This window comes from Pituophis catenifer, unplaced genomic scaffold (genome assembly GCF_029215685.1).
Source record: "Pituophis catenifer annectens isolate HBS135680 unplaced genomic scaffold, rPitCat1.0.hap2 SCAF_8, whole genome shotgun sequence".
Classification (NCBI taxonomy): domain Eukaryota; kingdom Metazoa; phylum Chordata; class Lepidosauria; order Squamata; family Colubridae; genus Pituophis; species Pituophis catenifer.
This window is the reverse complement of record NW_027256888.1, coordinates 9,913,429-9,925,771: the sequence shown is the minus strand read 5'-3', so window position 1 is coordinate 9,925,771 and position 12,343 is coordinate 9,913,429. Positions and strand designations below refer to the sequence as shown.

General features: G+C 39.3%; 1 protein-coding gene across 1 annotated transcript in view; it reads left to right on the top strand.

Annotated features, from left to right (window-relative positions):
* PDGFRA (platelet derived growth factor receptor alpha) overlaps positions 1-12,343 on the top strand; it is a 285,063-nt gene that overhangs the window by 224,149 nt on the left and 48,571 nt on the right. The window lies entirely within an intron of this gene.

The following is a 12,343-nucleotide window of genomic DNA, read 5'->3' as shown; positions in this document are numbered from 1 at the left end:
AGTGACCACTTCAAGGTTACGATGGCACTGAAAAAAGTGACTTATGACCATTTTCACACATTTGTTGCAGCATCCCCATGGTTCAAATGTCAGACGCTTGGCAATTGACAGTGTTCTTTTGCGACCTTCCGAAGGTCCTTTTGCGACCTTCGGACAAGCAGAGTCAATGGGGAAGCCAGATTGACTTAACAACTGAGTTACTAACTTAACAACTCCAGTGATTCCCTTAACAACTGGGGCAAGAAAAGTCCTCAATTGTCAGGAAATTTCTCCTTAGTTCTAAGTTGCTTCTCTCCTTGATTAGTTTCCACCCATTGCTTCTTTTTCTACCCACAGGTGCTTTGGAGAATAGCTTGACTCCTCCTTCTTTGTGGCAAGATAATTAGGAAAATTTTTTCATGCTAATAGATATTCTCATATCCCATCAATGGATTCAAAAATGTGAATTGTAACCTTATAAAATGGTAGTAGACAAGATTCCTAATTGCCTTTCAGTCTTTTTGCAAGATGAAATACAGGGGAGGCTTATTATCTGTGTTTGTTACGTAGTGCCTATAAAGGTTTTTACATTTTTATTTGGATAAAATACAACTGTGATATGTCCCGATGTTTAAAATATGTTTAGCAAATCTGATACGTTACTGGAAGATTAAGAACTGTCAATTCCAGCCCCCTTTTTGCATATAATGACAATAATGTGCATCTGGATTGTTTTTTAGTTCACAAGTCCTTACCATCCATCACCTTGTCCGAAACAATCCAACTTCTCAAAGAAGGTGAAGAATTTGAAGTTACATGTACAATCAGGGATATAGATAGTTCTCTTCAAGCTAATTGGATTTTTCAAGGCAATGCGGTGAGTTCATTATACCTAATATGTACCAATGTACTTGAAAGAATAGTCTTTCTGAAAAGATAACTTAAGAACAGGTCTGAGATATAAATTATTAGCTGTGATAAAATAATATTCATGGAAGGCATCATTGTTGGAATGATAGCATTGACAAATCTTGAATAGAAGTGAAAGTAGAACAGCTGCACAAAGAAAAGGTAATGGGAAGTAAGAAATCGAAAAACGTTTTGGTACAATGAGGAAATGAAAGAGGATCTGGATGCGAAAAAGCTGCATATAAGAAAACAATTGCTGCAATAAACGATGAGCAGAAAATATAATGGGTATACAATTCTCAAAGGTATACAATCACAAAAAATGTAATCCAAGAAAGCAGGGAATAATTAAGATTAAAAGAGACAGAGAAAACGGGGGGGGGGGGGGGAAGCATTGATGGAAATTAATAGCAGGAATCTATGGCATAATAAGTGGAATTAAATATATAAGTTTTTTTTTAAGGCTCAAAATGATTTTGAATGAAACAAACATTGGTGGAAAAGTATGGTTGAAATTTTTACATAATGTCAGTGATATTTGATGTCAAAGAGTAGAACTGTAACAAATGCCACACATGTTAGCATTCAAGAAAAAAAAAAACAATACAAATGTAGTCCTAAATACTGTGAGAATGTTGAATAATTATAAAGATGCAGGTAGAGTTGGTACAACTGAAGAAGTGTTAACATTGGGTGTAGCTTATGTGGAGTTGCTGTCAACGTGTTTAATGCATGTGAAGATTGCAGCTGTGCCTGGTGAGTCAAAGAATGTTTTTGTTTCCCTGGGTTAAGAGAAAGATAACAAGAATGAATTCAAAAGCAGCAGCAGCATTTTTAAAAAGAAATATTTATTGTTGTTATTAAAGTTCCATGCTGAGAATGGCCTGGGGATGCTGTTCTTGCCCCACAATCAGGAGGTTGTGAGTTCGAGCCTAGGTAGCAGCAGATATTTCTCTGGGTGTAATGAAAAAATATCTGCTGTGAGCTCCATGTAGGTGTCAGGTAGGGCATCCGGCCAGTAAATGCTCAGCTCCATTTCATTGTCCCGACTCCACCCTGATTCAAGGGATTAAAGGATCGTTAAAAGAGGGGAAAAAAATTAAAGTTCTATGTTGCCCACGTCACTGATACGACTCTCGGCTGCCTAAGAAAGGATAACTTTCCTAACTGTTCCTAAGATAACATTTGATAGAATTATGATTGAAAGAGTACAAGAAATGAGAACGAGCACAATTTGAGAAGAGTATAGAATACCATTCTCAAATTGTTTAGCATAAATTTTTGCTCATCACCAGGTCATCGGGAAGTGCAATGAATATGAGAATGGAAGCTTACCATGCATGTGTTACAGAAAGTATACAATATAGTTAGCAAGCTTGAAGTATGGAATGTTTTGTGTGAAGAGGGAGTTGAAAGTTGATTGCTCAATGGGATAAGTGACCAGATATAGTAGAAGTAAAGCATGATTAAAAATAAATGGCCTGCTTAGTGATTGGTTCAACAGCGAATGTGGTGTAAGATTAGGGTATGCCATGTCCCCCACACTGTATTCTGTATTTATGGATAAGGAATTTATGGATAAGGAATGTTTGAAGTGACATTAGAGGTGTCTTTGGGAGGATGTGAACATATGTGAATGTCATGTTGTGGACCCAAATGATAAATGACAGAAAAGTAGAGCAAAGATATAAATTCTGAGAAGGATATGGTCAGTTTCAATTAAACGAAAATAATAGAGGGCATTCTGTCCAGTTGTTTGGAAGTGAGAGTTGAGTGGGTCAAGAGAAACAAATACAAGCTGTTCTGGATTGTTGAATACCTTACGATGGGCAACTGAAACAGTGTGTCTATATGTGTACGTTTCTAGTTCTTAATGAAAAGATTTGGTTATCTAAACCAAGCTCAAGTCAAATGTGGGGCAGGTTGGAGTTGGTTCAGAAGGGAATGAGGCTGCTTGGCCTTTTGGCTAAGATCAATTATATATAAGGAGTTAAGTTTCAATATGGCACCTATGAAAGGCACACATTTTTGAATAAATACTTTTAACAGCAGCCATTCTTGCTACTAAATTTTAACCACAACTTTCTGCTGTGGCCTCCACCTTCTGGAATATTCTCCCATCAGAGGTTGAGATGTGTCCCATATTCCTGGCCTTCTGGAAAAATCTAAAAACTTGGCTCTCCTGTTTGACTCTCACACCCCCATCCATCTTGGTTGCTCACTTTTAAAAATCTTTTTATTCTAATTTTAATTGTTTTTTTTAAAAAAAACACTTCTAATTTTTTTTTTTTATTATATTGCAAGTTGCCCAAAATCGCTGCATTAGCGATATGGGCGCATAGAAATGATTTAATTAGAAATCAGTTAATTTCTAGTTTTCTAGTTTCTAATTTTCATAGAAATGAATTAAATATTAATAAGACTGGATTGAATTAGACTCAAATCACTCATATAGCTTAAAAATATGTAAATAGTTACATTTCACTGTATAGGAATACTTCCCCAAAGAGTTCAGCTAATGTTGCTGAATACAACCATTTCAGTCTTAATTGATAACTGTTAATGGCGCTGATTAAAATATGTAATCAGGAGCTCATGTAAATAGGAAGACTGTTGCAGTGTTGCAATGTTGGAGAAATTATACAGTCTCAAGAAAGTACAATTTGGATAATATGTCCCTGGAGTGTTACCGGCCATTCTCTACTAATCCTCTGGCGCTGGCATAATTCCTGTGTTTTAAGTGCTTATTTATTGACTGATCCTAACACCCGTTCTGAAGTAAAGCAGACATATAATGTATGTGGCCCATACAGGGCTTACATCAGTGGTGGGATTCAAGTAATTTAACAACCGATTCTCTGCCCTAATGATTTCTTCCAACAACCAGTTTGCCAAACTGCTCAGAAAGTTAACAACCGGTTCTCCCGAAGTGGTGCGAACTGGCTGAATTCCACCACTGGATAAGAACTCCTGGAGTTCTGAAGCAGTTCCAATATCATTTTAAATATTACATTCAAAAAACAGTTGTCAGTTTTAGCTTTGTTTAAAACTAAATTTGCTTTAGCACATGTTAATAAAAAGCTATCATAATATTTGGACAGATGAAATTTGCATTGTGTAAAAAAAAAAAAAGTAGAATTACGTTCAGCACGATGTTGGTAACCGTCTGATTCCCTGCTAAATGCAGTTAGGAAGTAAAAGGCTTAGTTTGTAAATAGATATTCCAACTCAATAGGATCTTTCCTTCCTTGAATAGAACATCCTTCTTTTGTTATCTCCACAGCAGGGGTCACTGGTCCACGTCAACTTTTAAAAAAATAAATAATCACAGTTGTTTGACAGCTGTGATTTCTTGACCAGGAATCCCAAGAATCTGAAATTCCTTCAATTTTTACCTCAGGAATGTTGTAGGAGCTACTGGACTTTCTCTGTTTTTCTCCCATACCACTTATTATCAATTATAAGAAGCCCACATACCAGTTTTAAAATTCAGACACATTCACACACACAGAGCTTTTGACGACTGCCATGATGCAAACTTAATTTGTAAACCACTTCGTGATAGTGAATGTTTTTAGGGCAAATTTCATTCTGAGTTTATTACCTAAAGCAGGTGTTGGCAACCTTAAACACTCAAAGAGCCACAAAGGTTGTAACTGGAAGCCCCACATTCAATTCTGGAACTGACGGGAAGTCCAGTTCCCCCAACATAGAGTCTCCTCCTAGCGCAGCATCCTTTTTCCTCTACCTGCCCTAACCGAAAGCCCTATCAATTGTGGAGCCAACCAGCGACAGGGAGCCGCAGCAGAGGGGGAAAGAGCCACATGCGGCTCCAGAGCTGCAGGTTGCTGACCCCTGACCTAAAGAGACCATCAAATACCAAAAATGCAAGATGTAGAGCAAAGCCAAGAGAGTAAAGAACAATCCTAAGGAGGACTTCTTCATTTTTGTTCTTTCATTTTTTTGTCCCCTCAAGACAGCTTTAAGAATATAGATGTTTTCTATGGATAGATGCCAGTGACAGGTTTGTCATGATGGGTTATTATTCAGGTTTTAAGCTATGAATATTAATACGGTGAAGTTATAATTACATCTATTTTTAATTTATTTGAGAATGATGCTATGTACACTGTATCTTAGATGTTAATTTTTCCCCCCTCCTTTGCCGACAGAGCCTTTCCAGCAAAAGCAAGAATGTGCGTGATTATGAATATGAAAAAAAATTAAGGCTGAGCATCCGTTCAGTGGGAGTTAATGATTCTGGAGCATTCACGTGCCAAGCAACCAATGCTTTTGGAACATCTAATGTCACGCTAACCTTGAATGTAATAGGTAAATATTAATATCGCAGACATATATACATAATGCCAGGGTTAGAGCAAAAGCTACACACTGTATATTGTTGGAATCTATGTTGAAATGTATGTTTCAATATGTTTTTAACTCTAACCCTTCCACTTCCTGTTTTGCAATACCGAGATAGTTCTTTGTAAAAACAAAAGTCCATGTAAAAAGAACATTTCCTTGAGTTTGTGCATGTGTGTAGTCCTAGGGTAGTAATAGTTGTATTTCCATGGTGCCATAATTATAAATGGATCAAAACTCTTGTGCCAATTACATATACATACTCTTGGGAAATTGAGAGTAATTTGGTCATATTGGCCAGGATTATGATTTCCAAATGGTTTTGACTGCCATTGTCACAAACCTTTGATAGGGACTAGTGGAAGTTCACATCCCAAATGTCTAAACAGAGGTGATCTTACTTACCTTCTGATAGGACTGTTACAAAGAAGAAGGGTTTGACCTATTCTCCCGAGCATTTGAGGGCAGGACAAGAAGTAATGAATAGAAACATATTAAGGAGAGATCTGATCTACAATTAAGGAGAAGTTTCCTGGTAGTGAAACAAATTCATCAGTGGAATCAGTGGCTTTCCTTCAGAAGTTGTAGGTGTACAACTGGAGGTTGTATACCTACAACTTCTGGAAGTTTTAAAGAAGAAATTGGGTAACCATTTGTGTGGAATAGGGTCTTCTGCTTGAGCAGAGCATCTCCAAGGTGCCTTTCAACTCTTACTCTATTTGTTGTGGCTCCGTTGCCTGAGCCTGGGCTATCGACAGATGCAGACTCTGAGAGTGAGGAAGAGGAGTTGGCAAGGCCTCCCTCTCCAGGACCCTCCTCTCTGGCAATGCCTCCGGAGGACACCGAAGGCCAAAAGATAGGCTCAGAGCCAAGCACGTCCCCGCAGCCACAGGTGGACAGTGACGAAGGAGATAAGTGCTGGCTGGACCCTCGCCAGAGGCGCAGGGAGAAGCGTGCGCAGCAGAGGGGAAGGCGTGCCAGAGATTACCTGAGTCACTGGATCACACCCCACAGGGTTTAAATGTGGATGTGGTGGCCGGTTCAGTTTGTGACGAGCAAAAACTAGAAATAATCCATGATCTCTGTATTACTGGACTTTGCCTGCTTTATCGGACTGCATTTGGATTAATCCTTGTATTGTTGAAAACTCTGCCTGTTTTATCGGAATGCTGGCAGTCTAATCTTTGTTTTGTGTGAGTAAAGTCTGAATTGGCAGCTAGCCACTGGGTTGCTGCCAGCTTTATTTTCAAAGAATTTTGTCGTGTGGCTTATTAACTCCGGGCCGTCTGTGGGGGTGCGTGAGTGGAACGGGGACAGAACACTATTATGGAAAAGTGAGAAGTAGGAACGACATGCCCCCGTTCATTGCAGGTCTTCTGAGAGGTGCTCCTACCTGTACCTAGTTGAAGGTTTTGAAGTCCATAAAGAAGCATTCCTTTAGCTGAAGTCCCTTTGAAGGCCTAATCAATACTTCTAGAATGATGTGACATTGGGCAATTGCCTTTACTTTCGTGCACTCTGAAAATTCATCACATTATTGCTAGCCTCATGGATGTACCAAAAACAGACTTGGCAGATCAAAAATAAAAAGTCTGATTGTAATCCACAAAAGCACCCTGTTAGTCTGCTGGCAGAAGAGGGCTTTGGGTGGTGCGTCTCCAATGTTTCTCCAATGTTGTACGATACTTGGTAAGCATGAAGATTCATGAAGATTCAAAGCCTACTTTCCTTTAACAAAAAGATCCTTGGATGGAACACTGTAAATATACAATAAAATGCTAGTATAGACACAGAGATAGCACGAGGTTTATTTACTGTTTCAGGCTTTGGCATCCAATTTGTATTGTCTAAAGTAATGCCTGTAATTATGTTAGAAACATACTGTGTCTTCTGTCTTATGAAAGTTTCCTGTTATTTATTTGGTCGTGGAGTATGGTCAAGAATGTTTACATCTCAAACTCACCTTAAGATGAATGTGAGCTGTATCAGAACAACAGGTTGTATGAAGAAATTTCTCCTGGGTGTTTGCTTATGTATCTCTTAATGTCTATATCATTGTGTTTCCACAACAAAAGAAGAGTGTGGTGTGACATAAGAAGTAGGTTTAAAACTGAGATAGATTTATTAATATTTTTTTTTTGAAGAATCCCTGCCTTACTGTTCCAAAATAGCATCTAATCCCAGTAGGCCCCGAGTCCCCCTAAAAGTTGTTATTAAATTTTGAATGTGTTAGAAGGGCAAATCTAAGGGACCAGTTTGGACAAAACTCAGCAACACTTTTTCGTGTAGCTGCTGATAAAAATAGGATTGCCAACATGATCGCCGATGTCCGATGATGGATATGGTAGGAGGAGGAGGAGGAGGAGGAGAGGAAGGGGAAGGGGAAAGGGAAGGAGAAGGAGAAGGAGAAGGAGAAGGAGAAGGAGAAGGAGAAGCAGTAGCAGTAGCAGTAGTAGTAGTAGTAGTAGTAGTAGTAGTAGTAGTAGTAGTAGTTGTTGTTGTTGTAATATATAAAGTACCTGAAAATAAATCTTGCTGGTACAATTTAAATTTATAGAGAATAGAATAGAGTAGAGTAGAGTAGAGTAGAGTAGAGTAGAGTAGAGTAGAGTAGAGTAGAGTAGAGTAGAGTAGAGTAGAGTAGAGTAGAGTTGGAAGGGACCTTGGAGGTCTTCTAGTCCAATCCCCTGCTCAAGCAGGAGACCTTATACCCATGATGGCGAACCTATGGCATGCGTGCCACAGGTGGCACACGTAGCCATATGGGTGGGCACGTGAGCTCAGCTGATTTTCGGGTCTTCTGGGCCCACTGGAAGTAGGGAAACAGGCTGTTTCTTGCCTTCGGGGGGTCTCCAGGGGTGGGATGGGGCTCCCCAGGCTGCAAGAAAGCTTCTGGAGCCTGGGGAGGGCAAAAAACAGGCCTACCAGGCCCGCCGGGCCATTGCGTGCCAAAAGTGGGGGGGAGCGCGGGAGTGCGCGTACATGCGCAGGGCTGAGGCGCATAGAATTATGGATGTGGGCATGCACGTGCACGCCTCCCCGCGCTACCCCCGCTTTTGGCACGCGATGGCAAAAAGGTTAGCCATCACTGCCTTGTACCATTTCAGACAAATGGTTGTCCAGTCTCTTCTTAAAAACCTCCAGTGATGAAGTACCCACAACTTCTGAAGGCCAGTTGTTCCACTGGTTAATTGTTCTCACTGTTAGGAAGTGTTAAATACTTCTAAAATACTTAAGATACTATATTAAATACAGTTTTTAGGTTGTGCAAAGAATTAGATTTGAAAGGCAAAATGGGATTAGGAGCATGTAGCGTATTGCATGTAGCCCCGATAATAAATGCCTGAAACCAGCTTTGTTCCTTTTCCTGGGCTCATGTGGCTCCCTTCTGCAATGGACAAGGGACTCCAGAAGAAGATCAAACATATTTTCTCAACAAGATCAAACGTATCACGTATTCTCAACAGATGCTACGTGTGCACTTAATCACATTTTGCCCTTCAAATCCAGATCTTGGCATACCCTTAGTACTGCTTTTGTCCGGGTTCTGCCTTGTCATTAAAGCATGAGATCACTCAAAAAATAATAATAATAATAATAATTGTGTAATCCTTGAATTGAAAAAAAGAATAGAAAAAAGGGAATTAAAAAAAAGAAAAAAAGATGATACTAACTAAAGCAGGGGTTCCCAACCCCAGTCTGTGGACTGGTACCAGGCCACGGCATGTCAGAAACCCGGCCACGGAAACAAACGAAGCCCCGTCCGTGGGATGCAGGCAGCATGTGAAACCACGCTCCTTCTGGTCGGAACCGGTCCTTGTACCCAAAAGGTTGGGGGTCATTGGACTAAAGGGCAAGACTATAGATCCTGCTGGCTGAGGAGTTCTGGGAGTTGAAACTAATTCATATTAATAATAAACATATTGTAATAAGCCCTCATAGCAAAATTACCGTATTTTTTGGAGTATAAGACGCACCTTTCCCCCCCAAAAAAGAGGGTAAAAATCTGGGTGCCTCTTATACTCCAAATGTAGCCCCACCCGGCTTCTCAAATGGAGGTTTCAGAGGCTGAAAAAAGCATCAGAAACAAAGCTTCAGAAAAGAAGCCCCCAAACAGAGCTTCAGAAAAAAGCCCCCAAACAGAGCTTCAGAAAAGAAGCCTCCAAACAGAGCTTCAGAGGCTTTTTTTCTGAAGCTCTGTTTCAGAGGCTATCAGAGGCAGGAAAAAGTTTTTTCTGAAATAGAGTTTCAGAAGTTTCAGAGGCAGAAAAAAAAGCAAGGCACAGAACTCACAACCAAGGAACCTTTTGCTAAAATTCATCTCTGGGAACAGCTGATTGGGGGTATTCTGGGAAGCTGATCCACCTGCCAATAACCTTTTTTCTTATTTTCCTCCCCAAAAACTAAGTTGCGTCTTATACTCCGGTGCATCTTATACTCCGAAAAATATGGTAGCCCTCCTCTTATAATTTTAACCATTCTAACTTCTGTTTCTGTTAGTTACCGTTGATAAAACGAATCCCACATTTCAAAATATTCCGTGTCTTCCTTCTCTTTAATTTCAAGTATTAATCTATCCCATTTCTGCACATTCTATAATTTTTTTTAATTATCTTCTCTTCTGTAGGGATCTCCACACCTTTCCACAAACACACCTTGTATTTGTGCAAATACAATTCTAGCCGCTGTTAACACATGTAATATTTAGATACATAGTCCCTTTATTATATTTTTCTGGTATGATACCCAACGGAAATATTTTTAGTTTTAGATCTATGTATGTTCCTTTATCATTTTTTCTATCCAAGTATGGATTTTTGTCCAGTATGCTTGACTGTAGTACTACATGTCCAGTACTACATATAGTAGTACGAGCCCAGAATACGATTACACTCCGAACATTTAGCAGACATACCTTTAAACATCTTAGCTGATCTTGCTGGTGGGAAGTGCCATCTGCAAAACATTTTGTATACGTTTTCTTTGTATGCAATAGACATTGTTAATTTATAATTTCTATTTCCCCAACTTGAAAGGACCAATTTTTTGAGAAGACGAGAGAGAGAAGGGACTGTAATGGTGGTTACTGTGAAAACATATATTCTTACATGCTTTCATAATGGCAAGCATGTGAAATAAAGCCTCATCTGGTAATTGAGCAGAGAAACTGCTCCACAAACAATACTGGATTATGCCCCAAAGAGTTCCATTTTAGTGTGAAAGGTTTGATTTCCAGAGCTCACTAAAAAGCTGGGTCCACTGTGTCTTGCAGAAGCCATCAAAAATGCTTACACTCTGCTGTTTATTAACATGCTTTCCTGAAAAGCTACCCTAGAGTGCTAGATTGCTGTGACACATAATACTTTTTAAATATTAAAATTACCATAAGTGCTAAACTGATTAGGAGCATATTCATGTAGTGTAATTAGCAGGAGTATTCTGAACATGTCTTTATCTGTAATTGGCAAAAAGGGGTTTCTTTTCCCCACTCCCATTTGCTCTGCTGCTTAAATGCTATTATTTTACATAGGAAATGAATAAAACCTAGATGTCATATTGTAGAACTTCCTGATGATGAAGATATAATATTTGCCATTATCAATGGTGAATATGATGGGCACATTTCTAGAAATACAAAGAGATACGTCATCGTTAAAAATCTTCAAAACTAGGCTGGTAGCTAAAACAAGGAGATACTTTCGGAGTGATTGTTCCCATTGTTATGATTTGTTTGAGAAGATTAATCAGAGTCACTTGTTTTGAAATATCTGCTGTAGACATGTATTATTTAAGAAACAATGGGGAAATTTCTGGTGTTCTGGAGCTAGTATGACTTATTGTTCTTGGATATTAATATATCTTTATAATTGGTAACTACCCTGTTTCCCCCAAAATAAGACATCCCCTGATAATAAGCCCAATCGGGCTTTTGAGTGCATGGCAATAAGGCCAAGCGCTTATTTCAGGGTTCAAAAAAATAAAAGACAGGATCTTATTTTCGGGGAAACATGGTAGTTTTTGCTGGCTTATGTTTTATGTTTATTGGTCATTTTGCACTGCTGACTTTGTTGGGAGTCCATCTAGTGCAGGGGTCTGCAACCTTAAACACTCAAAGAGCCATTTGGACCCGTTTCCCACAGAAAAGAAAACACCGGGAGCCACAAAACCCTTCCCATGCCTGACTATTTCTTGAGCGGCCACAAAACTAGCCTATGTAGTCGAATTAAACGTTCTGTTTTCTTCTGAAACTTCTTTTCTTGGATTTATCTACGGTTGGTCTACCAGGGATTGAAAAGCTCAATAAATCACATGCCAGCGGGTGTCGCACATTGGCGGTTGTGATGCATATTTTAAGTGACAGGGAGCCGCAGCAGAGGGGTGAAAGAGCCACATGTGGCTCCAGAGCCGCAGGTTGCTGACCCCTGACCTAGGGAAACTGTAGGCTGTATTTAATGGGGTGAAAAAATAAATAAATACACATTGATTTGAAGTCAGTAGTGACCCTATTGATGTGGATGGTATAGAAAGACGTGGTCTGTGTGCAAAACATTATTTTGTTCACTTCATTCAGTAAAATGTCATTAGCCCTCATTAGCTAATAAGGCTTGCTTTTCTGCAAGTTGCAATTTAGTTGGGCTTCTGTATTCATTGACCTTGGTTTTAGCATTTTATGAGTGTCAATATACAAAGATTCTAAAGAGAGGTCTTAAAAATTTTCCACCAGGTAAAGGATATGTCAGCTTATCGACTTCAACAAATACAACACTCTACGTCAATGACGGGGAAAATCTGGGCTTGGTAGTAACGTATGAAGCATATCCAAAACCAGAAGAGGAACTGTGGCTATACATGAATAAAACACTGCAGAATTCATCTGATCATTATGTGAGAGTCACAAATATAAACAAAAACAGGTAATGCAAGGCACGGAATCGGAAGTATCAATATATGGAGACGGAGGGCAAATACCACAGAATAATTCTGTTAATTTTCTGTAGGAATATGCTATACAGGTTGTCCTCAACGTACGACTCCAATTGAGCCCCAAATTTACGTTGTGAAGTGAACTTGTTTACTGAACTTGTCTCAT